Raw genomic sequence first — 17223 nt, 5'->3', positions numbered from 1 at the left:
CTGCCCATGGATCAGGCCAATACTGGAAACCATATCAGACCCACACAACTGAACCAACCCTTGGGCTCCCCAACCTCCCTCTCCCGCCAGACTTTCCCTCGGGCTGCTCCCAGCGCTCCCATGACCCCCGGTGGCCTTATGGGAGTCTCTAAAAACAGAATCAACAGGTGTCTTAGCAGCTACCTAGGATAGTGAGTTTGGTTTCTTCTCTTTTCCTTTCCCCACTCCACGCTGGTCCTGTGCCATTTCATCCCGTGAAAGAGAAAAGAGGAGGCACGCACACACCCGCAAGGGGGCTACTGAGATTCATTTGTGATAGGTGTTGGGCCAAAAAAATGTGGCCAAAGAAAGTTGGTGCCCTGCTACCAGCAACCTTTGTGTCAATTTAAGCAAATATTGTGGTGTTTCCATGGTGATTCCTGTTTTGAATATCCACTACACTCACTTTTTAAAGGGCTTTTCCTGTTTGCATTTCAACTTCAAACCTGTAAATATTTTCAGCCTTTTTAGAAAAATTAGCCCATGTGCGTGCAAATACCAACACACCGCCCAACCTCGGCGCATGACCTCCCAGGCCTGGAGGTCCAGCCTCCTGGATGCGTAGAGTGGGGCGCAGGGAACCCAGAGGGGGCTCTCTGTCCTCACTCATACCCAGCCTGCATATGGGGCTAGCATCAGGGAGGGTGGTGGCTGAAATTCCGGTCCTTTCCTTCCCCCTCGGCTGGGGAATTGCAGCATCCACAGCGCCTGCGTGATCCCGAAGTGTGTGAGTGGGCTCGGCCCTGACTCCACAGTGTGGCATGGTGTGGGCAGCTGCCCGGCAGGTTCTCCAACTTGGCCCAGCCCTCGGATCCCCTGGGCCTCCCTGGGGTGCATGAACCTCTCCTCTCCTGCCTCCCAAGGTTGGGCTACGACTGGAGGGGGGAGCTGGTGCTGTCAAGGTGAGGGCTTCCAGCATCAGCTCCACCCACCTCTGCTCTGGGGCAATGCCACCGAGGCCAGCTCCCTGGGGTAAGCCATCAGGGAGGGCCAGTGACAGTGGTCCGGGCCTCAGATCAGCCCAGCTCCCACCCCACCCTTCAGCACTATACAGGGTTAACAGCGGGTTTCCTGGTTTCCATGGATTCCCGCCAGGCCCCTAATGTGAGTTTCGTGTGATTTGGGGGAAGTGGATTTCCTTTGTTTTCCAGTTTGGGAGTATTTTTTTCTTCAAAAAAGAGGAAAAAACACTTTAATGGGAACTTCAGGGCCACTGGGAGACTCACTCCTCTGGGCTCTGACACACCCCTGCCTGTTGGTCTGGAATCCCCAAAGCCTTGGGCAGCCCATCCACCAACCAAGTATCTCTGAGCTAGAGGAAGGGGTGCCTTGGACCACCTGCAGCTCCACACCTCCAGAGCACTCTTCTGCTGGGGGCTCTACTCCAACATCCCATCAGAACAACCTCTGCCCCACTTGAAAGTCAGCATCTTACACAGGCCACTGACATTCCCCCTTCCAGACATGCACATTTGCCCAGAGAAAAGGTCAAGAGAAACTCTCCCATCTCCCTGATCCTGGCAAGGAGCTAGGAAAGACCATCGTCTGACCACACACAAATGGCGAGTGTGGATGATACCAGGGTCTTACATCCTGGTTCACAGGGGGTTCCAGTTATGGGGAAAGAGGGTGTTCTAGGCCCTGGTGGGGCCCTCGTCTGGCCTGGTCCAGCCGAGGGAGGGGCCTTCCCAGGGCAGAGGGAGCTTCTCAGCTTTGGCAGCAAGAGCAACCGAACAAAGGGTGTAGCCAGGCCTCCCCCTCCTCCTCCTCAGTCTTCCCCATTCCTGCCATCCTCCAGCCCTGCCAGGGTGTGGCCTTGCTCTGGAACTATCCCCAACCAAGTGGCCTGACCCATTTACCAAACCAGGGCACAGGTCCCAGGGCGTACCATGGATGGAGCCCTCCCACAGCCCAGGCCCCGGGGCCGTGGCTGCAGCAGGAATCCTGGTCAGTAGGTGCAGAGCCCAGAGGACAGAGGTCTCTGGACAGCAGCTCCAGGGGGAAGGAGTGAAAAGCCACACGCAGTTACAGGAATAATACTGGGTGGCAAATCAGAAGATGTGGGTCTGAGTCCCAGTTCTGCAACTAACTCACCGTAGGCCCTTGGACAAGACACCTGATCTCCCTAGGGCCCAGTGTCCTCACCCATCAGGTGAAGCTAACACCTCCTTCCCGCCTACCTAGCCGATGTTCTGGGGGAGCAACAAGAAATGCGAAAGGTGTTAACAGAAACGCTCTCACCTACCACCACCCTCTTCTTCCAAGTCTCTTCAAGGTAACCTTCCAAAGCTACCTCAAGCAGGCCCATATGCCCCTCTACTCTGCTCCTGGTGCAGCAATCATTGTGGCATTTAAGTCCATCCTAGACTAAAGTCATTTGCTCATGAATCTGTCTCCACCATTGGATTTTTAACTCCTCAAGGGCACAGACCAGGTCTTAATTATCTTTGTATCCCCAGCATTTAGCACAACAGCTGGCCCACAGTGGGTAGCGTAAGTGTTTGTGGAACTGAACTGGTCCCTGATTTCATGTCAGAATTAGATGGGCCTGGCGCAGCTTCAGCCCTCTCCCCAGAAAGAACACTCCATTGGCTATTTTCACTCTCCATTCTGCTTACTTCCCCTAAGCCCCAACCTGCGTCTTGGTCTCTCCCCACTCCTCCATTAGCACCACGAATTAATAACTTTCAGGTTCAGGAGGACTTCTTAGTTACTTGATCCTCCTCCAACTGAGTCCAATATGAGTTGACTGAGCACCTACTATGTGCCAGGGGGCATGCTGGGAGTGGAGGGCACACCACCTGCCTGAATGGTTTTCACCCTCTGCCAATAGATCTACATGAGAAGGAATGATGTTAATTAACTGGATGGCTTCTATCCGCCAAGCACCATGCTGAGTGCTGTATATGCGTGATCTCACCGAATTTTTATAATAAGAAGTAGGAAGGATTAGGATCCCTGTGGATAGATTAGGGAGGGCAGGCACAGAGATACAAAGTGACTTGCCAAAGGTCACACAGCTCGCAAGTGCTGGAGCCAGGCCTGGACTCGGGGCTGACGGGCTCCAAAGCCAAACTCACTTAAAAGTTCCTCTTTGGTGGTGAACACGATGCAGTCTATACAGAATCTGAAATATGATGTTCACCTGAAATTTACGTAATGTTATAAACCAGTGTGACCTCGATAAAAAAAAAAGCCCCTCTTCGTCCCCACCCCTGATCTCAGCACCCCCCGACACCTAATGCTATTTCCCCTCCTGAACCTCAGTTCTCCTGCCCTCCAGCCGGGTCTCCATCAAGGCCCGTGGAGCCACCAGAAAGCACCCGGAGATCTCAACTGGCGGGGGGCAAAGGCCGCGCTCAGGTGCTTCCTTCTGGCTGGGCTGTGTGTAGGGGAAGGCGAGGCCTATGGTGGCGCACCCGGTGAGTAGGAGGAACCCCCAAAGCTCCCTGGTAAACAGGGTCACAGCTGTGGGCACGGCCTCCTGGAGGGTGAAGGGACTGAGCCAACCATCGCTGTCTGTCATCTGAGGGGACGGGGACAAGAAGGCCACTCAGGAGAGGGCCATTCTAAGTCAGGAGGGCCTATGGGGGTGGAACAGCTTCCATTTCTTCTCTCCAGACAACGGGCAAGCTAGGGAGCTTTATCCTGGGGTGGGGTGCAGTGGGGGCCGCAGAGATTTCTGCCACCTCCCTTACATCGGGATCTCCTACTGCAATGAACGTCTGCTTCAGAGATGCAGGACTGAGAAGCAGGCCCACACAAACCCCTGATTTTCACCTGGGTGAATGTGAGCGAGCACCCATCATCCCTCCAAAGGAGAGGAGACTGGGGGGGGGGGGTGGGGCGGGTGGAGGAAAAAGATCTACATCCAAGAGGAGAAAGAGGTGGAAGAGCAGGCCTGGGTGGGGAGAGGACAGAGCCCTAATGAGCAGATTTCATAAACCACCTGGAGTGAAAACAAAAACACAGACGTGCGCATTGCCCAACTTCAGGGCTGTATGGAAAAGGAGGAAAAAAAAAAACAATAAAAAAATCCACATCTTAATACAAAAATCCAACATGATGTGTTGTGGCACGAAAGTGTTTTTCACTGCATTTTTCATCTGTGATCTCACACAGCCTACGACGGGTACGCCCAACGCACCAGGTATTTGATGGTACACAAGCAGAGCAAACACATACACAATTAACCAAAACAAGGGCGGCAAATATTCAAATCGGTCCAAGCTGGCATCCCACGGCTTCAGGTGGCCTCTGGAGATGGCTCCGAGAATGGGCTTTAGATTTCTGAAGGAGAAATAAACGGGGCAAGAACACAGCTCAAATGGAAGGAAACGTGGAGTTCTGAATTTTCAGAACTCTGGAAGCGAAACTCCTGGCCAGCTGGTTATGTGGCCTTTCTACACCTAAGGTGCTGTCCTGCTGCCAAGAGGGGACAGAGAGAAGACCCACACCCCAGAGGCCCCTCCTGCATGTCACTCAGCCCACACTTACTATCTCTCCCTTTTTGTTCCACCCCTCCCCCTTTTTAATTGTTGGATGAGTTTGCTGAGCGGTGTGCCAAAAACAATCAACTCCAGGGAACAGAGCTATACAAAAAAGGGCGTGTCTCCAGAGGGAGACGGATATCCATGGAAACCACCACCTTTTCACAGTAGCCTAGGTGAAGCCGGGGTGATGGCATGGGGGTGGGGAGACACACTCCACCCAGAACAGGGCCCCAGAAAATGCTCGCGTTGCTGATGACCTGAGGGAGCCCTATCAGGTGGAGGGTCAGGAAGAGGGGTCAGATGGAAACCACCACAAGGGCAGGGCTGTTGGAACATGTGTGAGCACACACATGCTTGCGCACATGCTCACACGCACATACACATGCCACCCCACCAGATCACTAGGACAGCATGCCATAATGGCTTAATATATAAGCTTTGGAGCCAGACTGCCAGGTATTAGTGGCCACTTATAAGCTGTGTAACCCTGGGCAAACTACTTTAACCTCTCTGTGCCTCAGTTTTCCCATCAGTAAAATGGAGATAATAATAGTTCCTCCCGCATACGGTCATGAGGATGAAAAAGATGTACTATTTGTAGCATGCTGAGAAAAGTACCTGGCACACAGTGTGAACTATAACCATTTCATAAACAAAGTCAAAGGCCAAATGAAAAGAAAGAGGAAAGGTTTCCAGACTCTGTAGAGGAGGAAAATAATAACAGCTCACGTTTATTAAGCACTACACACTGAGGACTTTAATACATTAATACATATAATCATCACAAGAACCTAAGGAGGTAGGTTATTATCTCAACTGGATAGTTGAGGATAAGACGCAGAGAGGGATGTGACCCACCCAAGGTCACACACTGGGAAGTGATTTGAATCCAGGCCCATCTGACACCTATGCACCATACTGCTTGGCAAGGAGAGGGAGAAGGAAGGGGGTGGGGAGGAAGCAAGGGAGGGATGGGCTTCCAGGGGTTCTCTTTCCAGATAGGACTTAGATGCACAGCAGTGGGACCCCATCTTTTGCAAGCTTAGAAAGGGAAACGGAAATCCTCTGAGCCAGTGACTGGGGATGGGAGGAACAAGGAGCAGAGAAAAGCTGAGATGGCCAACAGACCTGGGTGCCCACATTCCTCAGGAGTCCCCGTCTCAGTCCTGACCCCAGGAGACCAGCAATGTCCTCAAGAATCAGAAGCTCCCTGGAGGAAAAAGAGCAGAGCTAGGGGCCCACCTCCCAGCAACAGAGGCCTAAAGCCTGGAAAAGGTCCTATTTCTGGGTCAGAACCCCATGAACAACCAACTGTTTGCCTTCCCAGAACCTAGGCAGATCCCTAGAAGGGACAAGGCACAGCCAAGGGGAGCACAGGCTGCCCCTAATGCAAGGCCAGGCCCAGGGAGGTGCGGGAGGCCCAGGAGGCTGAGAGCTGGAGTCAGAGGCTGCCTGCCCTGAGCGGTCTGGTTCTCACCCTGCTTGGAGACAGAGGCCACACAGGCTTGGTGGCTCAGCCCTTTCTGCCATCGACCACCCAAACTCATTCAGATATTTCCTCTCTCACTTGCTTTTTTAAAAAAATTTAATGTTCTCTATAATTCATCCGTCCCAGAAGATAATCGATAGAGCCCGTAATGAAAATCTGAGCCATATTTTATGATCCGCTGCGAGCAGAAAGGGCCACATCAGCAGGTCCGGTTTTGGCTCTCCCTATCTGTCTTGCCCACTGCCCCAGGGATTACTTCCCAGCCTGCCCTGCCCATAGCCCCCGACCCAGAGCTGTGCCCTGGGCCACCCGAGGAGGGTGTGGACTGCCCAGGCGGAGAAGAGGCTCCGGCCACAACCCAGCATCACTTCAGCCAACAGTCACTCCACCAACTCCACTCACAGGATGGTCACCCGTCATGGCAGAGTCTTCCTGGAGCTGTCCCCTGACCTAGGACCCCAGTACCCCTACCCTGGCATCACACAACTGTCTTCAGCCAGGGCCCTCCTGGGAGCCTGAAGACCTACACAAGGATCTGGAGGCCCATGCAGACCTTGGGGAGCCAGGCCAGCCCCCCACCATGGCATTCTCTCCCCACCAAGAAAGGCCACCTGCTCCCTAGGGGCTCCCGGGGGCTGCCTGGGAAGCTCCAAGGTATACCTGGGACCCTCGGGTCAGTGGAGGGTGAGTCACTATTGCTCATTTTTACTTCCTCAAGCACGTGCCTCCTCTTCCCAGTCTCTGCCCTGTGAGGTGAAGAGTGGGGATGAGCCCACACACCGGGGGCTGGAAGGAGACAGCCCCCTCCCGCTATGCCAGGGCCGTCAGGGTGGAGCTTGCTTCCCCCACCTTCCCCTGGCACCACCACTGGGAGCCATTCAGCAGACAAGGCCCTGCTCCTCCCAGAATCCCTTGCTGCCTGGCACCAATCAGAGAGCACCACAACGCCAGTGCCAGGACGGGCAACACCCAATCAGGGCCCAGAAGATGCTCCGACATCCCAGGAACAAAGACTCAAATCAATAGGAAGTGTGATTCAGCCACATCGTGGACTACTATGCAGCTGTTAACAGATATTTATGGAAAGCAGGAAATTAAGTGAAAAAACTTAGATGACTCTATTGTTCAGGACGCTGTTCAGGAGAACTTTCAGTGCTGTCCGGTACAGCAGCCACTGGCCACATGTGGCTACTGAGCACTTGAAATGTGTCAGGGAAGCAACCTAGGTGCCCGTCCAGGGACAAATGGATAAAGAAGATGCAGTATATATACACAATAGAATACTACTCAGCCATAAAAAATGATGAAATCTGGCCATTTGTGACAACATGGATGGACGTTGAGGGTATTATGCTAAGTGAAATAAGTCAGAGGGAGAAAGTCAAATATCATATGATCTCACTCATAAATAGAACATAAAAACAATAGCAAACAAACACATAGGGACAGAGACTGGATTGGTGGTTACCAGAGGGGAAGGGGGGAGTGAGGAGGTTGAAAGGGGTGACTGGGCACATGTGTATGATGATGGATGGTAGTCTTTGGGTGGTGAACATGATGTAATCTACACAGAAATCGAAATATAATAATGTACACCTGAAATTTATATAATGTTATAAATCAATCTTACTGTAATAAAAAATAATAAAATTAATTTTTAAAATAAATTTAAAAAGAAAGAAATGTGGCAGGTATGTCTGTGGAACCGAATTTTTTATTTTAGTTAATTTAAGTTTAAATAGCCACATGTGGCTAAAGGCTACCGTATTGGACAGCACAGGGTTAGATAGAGAATTTCACTGATGTAAAAAGAAATTCTTAATAAAAAATTAAAAAGCCTACTATCTCAAGGCAGTGGAATAATCATTATTAACTACAATAACAGAAATAGTTAATGTTTAAGTGAGCTCTGTGCCAGACTCTGTGCTCAATATTTTATATCGATCATCACACTGAGTCCTCACCACCCTCCAAGACACATATGATCATAATCCCCACTTCATAGATGAGGAAACTGAGGTTCAGCAATGTTAAATAACTTACCCCAACTCACACGGCTGAGTGGCAAAGCTGGGGTTCAAACCCAGGTCTCTCTGTTCCCCTAACCCATACTTTTTTTTTTTTTTTGAGGAAGATTAGCCCTGAGCTAACATCTGCTGCCAATCCTCCTCTTTTTGCTGAGGAAGACTGGCCCTGAGCTCACATCTGTGCCCATCTTCCTCTACTTTATATGTGGGATGCCTACCACAGCATGGCTTGCCAAGCGGCACCATGTCCGCACCTGGGATCCGAACCGGCAAACCCTGGGCCGCCGAAGCGGTATGTGCGCACTTAACTGCTGAGCCACCAGGCCAGCCCCCAACCCACACTTCTAACAACTACATACATATACATATGTGTACAACATTACATATTTACATGTAACATTACATATTTTTAAACTGTTTTCTTAACACTTGTTTGTATTTTCCAAAGAGCCATTAGTATGAGATAATCAGGGAGAAATGTATTTCTTAAAAAGACTCTAAAAAGAAGCAAATCCTTTCTCCCCAGGAGGAGAGTACAGAGAGAGGCTTATGGGGGCCCCAGCCAACTGGGCCTCTAGCTTTTGGCCGGAAAAAGACGTCAGTGCGGTCACGGGTCCCCTCTGTCCCTCATCCTCCTCCTGTCCAGATGCCCAGCACTCAGGAGGCCCGGGGCCCACCAACGACGCTGGGCCTGGAATTCTCCAGCAGCCAGGCTGCTAGTGGGATCCAGTTTCCTCCCAGCCCCACCCTGGAGTCCATTCTTGACAGGTTTCTCAGCCGTTTTGCAATCAGCACCCTGGTCCGCATCTTAAAGAAGGCAGGAGTCCACAGCGCTGTCTGAAAAAGACAACGCACATCATTCCTACCTTGTATCACTCTTTCCCACTACCTTCTGGAAGAGCCGGGAACTCTGGGCCAGCAGCCCAAGCCTGGGACGCGCTGCCCGCCCTCTGTGGGCACGGAGAGGCTTGTTTTCCCGGGGGTACAGAGACCGCCCCGTTCATCCCCTCTTGGGACCGCATCTACGTTCAGAACAAGGAGGACCAAGAAGCTCCCTTTGAAAGGTCCCTGGTGAAAGAAGCCCCAGCAAGTACCGAGCCCAGCTAGAAATGGAATTGGGGAAAATCCTAAATTGTCTTGCTTTTTTTCCATAGCACCAACTTGGGGGAGGGGGATAGGGAGTGATTACCCCACTTGGTCTGGTTTCCATTGCAACTTTTTTTCCCCCCCTGAGATGCACAGATTGTTCTGATTTCAGGGTAGGCAGGATAAACGTCCTTACTTAGAAAGGTTTTTTTCTTATTATTATTATGGATTTTTGGTTCCCTGCTGTCTGCAGTTCGCTGTCATTTCCAATCTACCTTAAGTTCCCCTTGAATTTATATATTTATTTTTTGAGTTGGTTTCAGGTGCTTCTAGTTTATCAAACAATCAGCCCCGTGAGGTACACTGGGTGTTTCCAGAAATTACATCACAAAAAATCATGCAATTAAAGTGTAAGGGAAAAAAAAACATAGCTGTTGCTTAATTTTGTATTTTAATTAGCGACTTATTGTAAATGTAGACTTTTAAAATGGAGGCGCCTAAGCAAAACCAGTAAACAAGTTTTTCTAATGAATTCATTTCACCTTTTCCCTCCTCCCCCTCCTCCTCACCAGCCCAACTGTCATCTTCCAGATTTTCTTTGCCCTCTTTTTTCTATTCCACTTCTTAATCCCTGCCCAACACATATTAGAAAAAGTATACCCCAAAATAAAATCGGGAACCCTGGCACCCAGGACTCCTGCAGAGCCCCGGCTTGTACGACCGTGGAAGAAGCTTCAATGGTGAGGGTCCTGGCTGAGGACCCAGCGTGAAGTCTGCTTTTGCGCCCCTTGCCCTGTTCCCAGTCCTGCCTCACTGCTGCCAACCCCCGTCCGCTGGGTCACAGAGAGCCCTCCGCTCCTGTCAGTGCACTGAGCTCAGGAAGGGAGAGAAGAAAGCCCAGTGCAGCACTGACTGCCAAGGCAACAGGGGGAGGGTGGAGACACAGCACCTGTAGCCGGAGCAGGAAGGAGGTGAGGAGACCTGGAGAGAGAGGGAAGCTCCGGGGTTGTGAAACCCAAGAGACTTCTGGTTGCCTGGAGGAAGGGAGGAGAAGGGACAGGAGAGAAAGAGGAGGGAGCCTGTAGCCAGGGAAAGGGAAGCTGAAATTAGAAGGGTCTGTCCAGGTCACAGGGCAGCCCGGGGAAAGGACACAGCCATCAGTTCCAGGCACCCCCAGAAGGGTAGACCCAGGCTGCCACCATTGGCCAAGCTTCCACCATTGGTGTAGAGTCCTCTCCTCCCCTCAGAGAAAGTTCCCAGCTGGGGCGGGGACGGGGTGGTCAGGGAAGTTAGCTAATTTGCCTCTTTTAGCCTAGTTTCTGGGAGAGAAGGCTGAGGATGGGGACAGAGTTCCCTGCTCTCTGCTCAGTCCAGCCAACCCAGGAAGGGTAGACAAGTCCCGGATGTAGGGAGACCCCTGGAAGCTGCCTCTGCCCCATATCAAGAGTGGATACCACCAGGCGCCCCAATGTCCCCGTTCACCAGGGAGCATCTGAGCTCTCCTGTCACCCCAGAGGCTAGGCCAGCTTAACGAGGGCAGATGTCCACCCCAAGCGCCAGACAGGAGCACACCTCCTCCCTCGCACTGTCATCTCCAAAACCAACGCAGAGACTCCTCGGAGGAACAGGTCTGCTTTATGGACTCTCTCCTGGGGCAAGCCAGGTATTCAGCATGATGAGCAAAACCCCACAGTGGCCATTTTTATTTTGAGTGGGAAGAATCGTAATGGCAGGCTCAGGAAGGGCTGTGTCGTTTACCTGCTCATTCCCACCTCAGACCATCTTCACGCTGGGATTCCTTTGCCTCTGACACTAAGACTAGTCTCAGGCCCCGTCTCCTCCATTACAGCAGGTGGCCTCATGACCACACTGGCTGGGGGGTGGTGGGGGGCACTCAAGAAGGCTCTAGAACACCTGGCGGCAGAATCCTGGCCCCTACTCACTAAGATTCCCAAAGAAAGGAAGGAGGAGAGGAAGGAAGAACCAGAGAGGAAGGGGCTAGACCTCCATGTCATCATGCACCGGTGGGAACCCAGACCCAACCCCACGACAGATCCTGCTCGGTTCAGCTTCAATCGGAAAGGAAAGCTCCCATCAAACATGAGCTGGGCAGGGATGTGGGCACCGAGATTAGGAATTTGGAAAACCATCTGAGGAACCTGGCCCTGGGAAGACAGCAACAGGATTTAATACCTTATCCCGGCTGTCTGGTAAACACCCTGAACCATCCCCGCACTCCGTTAGGCAGCCTCGGATCCTCAGGTGTGCCGGCGACGGGCAGGTAGAGACAGACGTGGGCAGAGACAGGAAGGGAGGGAGTGTGGGCCTAGGGGGAGGGGGCCTGGGAGGATAGGATGGGTGGCAGCCAAGCCAGACAGTCAATGAAACAGCTGACAGGTGCAGGAAAAGGGGGCAGGGAGAAGAGAAAGGTGAGCCGGGGGTTCAGAATACTTGGGGATGCCACTGTCACAAACCAGGGCGCTGAGTGGAATGGGAGGAAGGGTCAGAAGTTTGTGGGCCAAAGACCTAAGAGTTCTGGCCACCTTTCTCTCAAGTAAAGGGGAAACGGGAGGTGCTACGGACCAGGCCAGAGGCTCCCCCAAACCAAACAGAACAAAGCAGCAGGCGGTGGGGGGCTAGCCTCCAGGGTTTACTGCGGCCACCTCTGAGAGCAATCGAATCCACTGGGGTCCTTTGGGTCACCCTCTCCCCAACACACACACACATAGCCCACATGGAAAAGAAAGTCAAATCAATCAAAATGGAGCATCCTCCTATTCCAGGCTGGAGTGGACATGTGACAGCAAGCATTGAGAAGAAGCAGGGAGGGTGGGGAGCAGCCCTGGGGCTGCTCAGAGGGGAGTCAACTCTCCAGAGATGGCTTGAGGAGAGGTAAGAAGAGATGAGCAGAAAAGAGGTGCCCAGGGTGCTGGCCGTTCCTCGGCGTGGTCGGGGGTGAACCCCCGTAGCTATGATCCCAGCACCGAGGTTGGTGCCACCTTCACCGCCGGGCCCAAGTAGGCCACACCACTAATCCTCTTTTCCCATTTCCGTCTGCTCCTGGATGTAATTACAGTTTTGGATTGAAATCTACCCAGAGTGTAACCCCACCGCCTATGCACTCTCTAAATCCTTGGGTACACAGCGGTGCATCTCTCCGCTCTCAGTGAATCGGAAACCATTTCAAACGCTAAAAGTCGAACCACTTTTTAATGTTCTCATCTCTGGCTTCTTTCAGCAACACTCTCAAACCCGCCCTGGCCCTGGCCACCTCCACGAGCTCAAGTCCTCCCTCTGTGCCCCCTCAGCTAGTGGCCCAGAGCTACCAGGGCCTCCTATGTACCCAGCAGTGGGACGAAAGAGGTTCCTGGCCTATTGAGGGGCTCAGCTTAGAATCTCTTGCCTTCTACACGTTCCCTAAACCCCATGATCCCAAGCAATCCCATCCACAGCCCCTTGATCCAAAAAGAGCCAAGAGGCCCAGAGAGAGACCTTCCCCGCTCCAACAACACCCACGTGGAGCGCTGGCCCTGCTGCTGGAGGTTGGCCTCATCCTTGGATATTTCCCACCACCCACGTCTGCTCCAAACGTGGCCCTGCAGGCATCAGAGGAGTCCCCAGGAGAGGCTGGGAGCCTGCACCCACCCTCCTCTGCTCCTTCCCAAGTTCCCTGCAACCCACAGATTGCTGACATCAGAGCGCATGCCATCTGCAGTCAAGGAAATCTTCCAGTGTCTTCTGCCACCATTTCTGCTCCAGTTTCTAGTATAGAATCTCTCCTCCAGTTTCTCAACTCTGGCCTTGCCAGTGTCAACAGTTTGAATCTTTGCATGAAACAGACACACCACACTCCCAAACAAGGCAGAGAATATACTGAGAAAAATCCCACCAGACCAAGGTATGGGGCTGGAAACTGGAGTCACTGGCTCACTATTTCCCCCACACCAGGCAGGCGGCCAGAGAACCCTGGGCAATACATGTTGCAGACCTCGCCAGACATTAGAACACTTGTTCGGGTCCCTACCCTTTGGAAGCTTGTCCCCCAGTGCATCGCTTCAGGCCATTGCTGGTGATAATTTTTCAGAGATAAACAAACCGGTTTGGATAAAACAAGAACCAACCTGAATTCTTCACCCAAAACTCAAAATGAAACTCTCTTATCACCTCTTTCCTTCCCTTTGCCACCTTTTTACGCCGTCATCCACTTCCCTAAAATTTGGACAACCTGATCTTTTTAAAAATTCAGTCCTTAAGCCTTTTAGTTCAGGGACACTACCACGCCTAGACCATTTGGGCCAATGTGAAGGGATGCTGGCTTATTGAAAATGTCCTGCTTCCAGCTTCTCCAGTCTGCCTGGGGCAGAAGGAAGAAGGCAGAAGGAGAACGTGCCCGGGAACTTCTGCCGGGCTGGTGTCTTTGCAGCCCCTTTAAAAAGGGTGTGTGTGTTTGTGTGTGTGTGTGTGTGTGTCCTTTCTAGGCACAGAGGAGAGGTTGCTCAGTTCCCTTTGGGGGTTCATCGGGTTAATGAGGCCCAATGTCAGGAGAGGAAGGAGGTCAAAGGGCAGAGAAGAAAGTCACAGCGCTGAGGTCTGTGGCCACGTGTGTCTCCCCGCAGGATCAGTGTGTGATGTGCCAGCCTACAAGCAGAGGCATTCATGCCTAACATGCCCTCTCCCCCAACCCCATCCCACCCCATTGCGCCCCCCCCATCATACCCCCAGCCTCTCCGTGGAGCGCTCCCTGCTTTCTGCCCTGAGCCAGTCTAGAACCTCTGCCAGAGCTCCCGCCTCCCAAGTCCCCATCAGTGGGGTCTGCTCGGTCCCTGTAGCTAATTTACACCCGTCAGGGTTTAAAATAGCAGAGGCATAAATGAAAAGTCCAATTTCTTCAAATTTGCATTGTAAAACCATCCTTCAACTTCCTTGAAATAAATTTTACTATTTTATTAGTGCAAACAAAATGGTAATAAAACACTAATACAGCGCCTTGTATCCAGGGGAAGAGCTAAAATTAACATAGAGCGAGCACTGTTTGCTATTACATTCAATTACCTTTTTACTTGAGATTTACATTCTCATCCCCTTAATCTCCATAGTAGTGGCTTCAAAATCGTTCCTCCCAGGCTCTGCCCTTCCGGAGCCCCCACAGCTGGGAGCCAGGCCTCCTGCCCAGATGGCGCTCACCCCAGGCATCGTGCCTACCCTCTCACCACAGCTGCCTCTTGTCATAGGGTACCACGTCTCTCTCCTGCTCATAATTTTCTCACGTCTCAGCCGCTCAGTACTCGGCAAATTCAAACCAAAGGGCTCTGACACAAGGCACATTCAGACACGCAGTTATCAATAAGCAGGTGCACGGAGCGTGGGCCAGGGGCACTGCTCTGCAAGCCTGCAAAGGCTCTCCCTGGCAAAGGACGGGGCAGGGAGCTCATGGGAGCCCTGGGGAAACTGGCATCTCTGGTTTGACAGGTTGTGGGAGAGGGTTTGCTGCGTGACACAGCTGGGGACTCTGGATTGTGGCAGGAAGCTCAGCCGTCCTGAAGTGGGAAGGGACGTGGAACCACTGGGTCCAACCTCTTTCTCTCTCCACGGACAGCAAAGCTGAGGTCTTGGAAAGTGGCTGCTTGTGAGTGACAGAGGTGGGGCTAGAACCCCGTCATCCTGTCTCACCGTCCAGCACTTTCCTCAACAGAGGCAGTCCCTAAACTAGAGGACCAGTCACCCCCAACCACAGCCACAAAGCATCTGATCCTCCACGAGGGTCCCTTTGTTTCCCGGAAGTGGAGGAGAGCAGAATTCCTTGTCTGGGATTGGTCAGCATAGCCGTGAGCCATCCACGGAGATGACCATGTTTCCAGTGGCCCAAAGACTTCGTCTGGGTTCCAAATACGTCACCGACTAGCTGTGTGATCTTGTTCAAACAATCGCCCCTCTCTGGGCCTCAGTTTCTCCATCTGTAAAACAGTTAAACAATCCTGCGCTGCCTTCTTCATGGGAATGGTCATGATGACTGAAAGATCGCGAAGGCAACTTGGAGGCCAAGGAGCCTCAGAATCTGTTCCCAAGACGGCCTCAGCAAGCGGGGACAGGGGAGCGCCAACAGGGCTGGCATCCTCATCGGGGCCTTGGACGCGGGCGCCTGAGTTCTAGGCCAGGCCGCCTCAGACCTCTGGGACTGCCTCTAACCCATGAGCCTCCTTTCTCGTACTGGTCAAACCACCGCCAAAGACTGCGGATTATTCCTACAAAATACTTCGAACTATTTCTGAAGAAAGAGTGGCCAATGAGTCCACAGTCCAGGCTGCCCCAGGGGTTCACCAGGAGAGCTGGTTTGGGGCAGGGGGACAAGGAGATATGGGAGAAAATAGATGTAAGGCTCCATAAGTTTTACTTGGCCTGGCACTACAACTGGGGCAAAAAGGTATTAAGACTAAAGGAGGGGTGGGGGGGCCCAGTGGTACAGCAGTTAAGTTTGCACGTTCCACTTCAGCGGCCTGGGGTTTGCTGGTTGGGATCCCGGGTGCGAACATGGCACCACTTGGCACGCCATGCTGTGGTAGGCATCCCACATATAAAGTAGAGGGAGATGGGCACTGATGTTAGCTCAGGGCCAGTCTTCCTCAGCAAAAAGAGGAGGATTGGCAGCGGATGTTAGCTCAGGGTTAGTCTTCCTCAAAAAAAAAAAAAAAAGACTAAAGGGGATACACACACACACAAAATCACTCACAATCACACACACACAATCACATATATAAGCACTCACAATCTCTCACATACACAATCACACATATAACCACACAATCACCTACACAAACACTCAATTTCACACACACGGTCACAATCACTCACACACAACCACACACAATCATTCACATGTACACAATCACGCACACAAGCACTCACATACTCAGTCACACACACACAACACACACAATCACACACATCCCCGATTCCCAACTCTCCCCACCCAAGGCCTTTCTTCCTGAACTTATTCTTAAAATGTCTTCCAATGGACACTGAGAGGAACATTCTGGTCAAAACTGGTACAAGGCAAACTTGGCCTCACCCCGGATCCACACGGAATTCTAAATCCCACTAGCACAGAGCCACTCTGGGACACCAGGCAATAGGAATCTTCTTTAAACGCAACCAGAAGTGAGGGCAAAGGCTGGTGGCAGTTGGGCATTACTGGCCGAAACAGCCAAACGAAACATCTGAGCTCACCAGAGCCCAATCTGGCTGTCCTTGCTCCAGCCCTTTCTGCCAGGGCCCCTCCACTCCTACCGCTATCATGTTCTGGTTTAGAGGTGAATGTCTTGAAATGGGTTTCATGGTATGCAAACAAAGGGCAAAACCCACTGCGAGAGGCAACCCCAAGCACAAAACCTGAGTTTTATTTGGTTCAAACTGGTCCTCTGCATTTTTTCCTCCTTATTTTTTTCTCCCCACTGGAGAAAACAAAAGAAAGTTTGTTGTTGAGGCTCAAACGTTTCTTGGGCCTTGCCCGAGTTCTACCTTGTTTTTCTTTTCCTTTCTGTCTGCCCCCCACCCCCATCCCGCCTTCCCTGCCTCCCCACCTTGTATAAATAAAGCGCCCGAAGCTGGCACAGGCTGGTAAGGAAAGTACAAACTATCTCATAATTTTATAATTTTTTTTTAACACACTGGCCTAGGGTTTTGGGCAAAGGACAAAAGCTATTGTTGAATAGCATAACACGAAGGTCTGAGTCACCGATACGCCTCGGCTTCTGGAGATCTCATAGGTTTCTGTGGCTGGCACAGCCGGTGAGCTCAGCGCCCTGCGGGGGCCGTGGGTGCAGGCGCCCTCTCGCCTGGCCCTGCCCCGCCCCCTCCCCTCCCCGGGGCTCCCTACCGGGCCGACACGTCGTCTTTGTTGGTTTTTAATCATAGGGGGGAATTTAAAGAAAATGTAGTGAAATAAAAAACAAATCACAGTAGTCCCCCCGCCCTAACGCTATAATTTTCATTTTGGAGAATTACCTTTCAAGCTTTGTCCACACGTATTTGTGATTTTTCTACAGTTTCTATCGTACCGTTCACAACACTCGGCCTTCAGTGTTTTGTTTTT

General features: G+C 51.9%; 1 protein-coding gene across 5 annotated transcripts in view; it reads right to left on the bottom strand.

Annotated features, from left to right (window-relative positions):
* Positions 1-17223, bottom strand: part of CASZ1 (castor zinc finger 1) — a 150220-nt gene that overhangs the window by 116982 nt on the left and 16015 nt on the right. The gene's annotated exons all lie outside the window — the stretch shown is intronic.

The sequence above is a fragment of the Equus caballus genome, chromosome 2 (assembly GCF_041296265.1).
Source record: "Equus caballus isolate H_3958 breed thoroughbred chromosome 2, TB-T2T, whole genome shotgun sequence".
NCBI lineage: Eukaryota > Metazoa > Chordata > Mammalia > Perissodactyla > Equidae > Equus > Equus caballus.
Note: the sequence above shows the minus strand (reverse complement) of the source record. Positions and strands in the feature narration are given on the sequence as shown.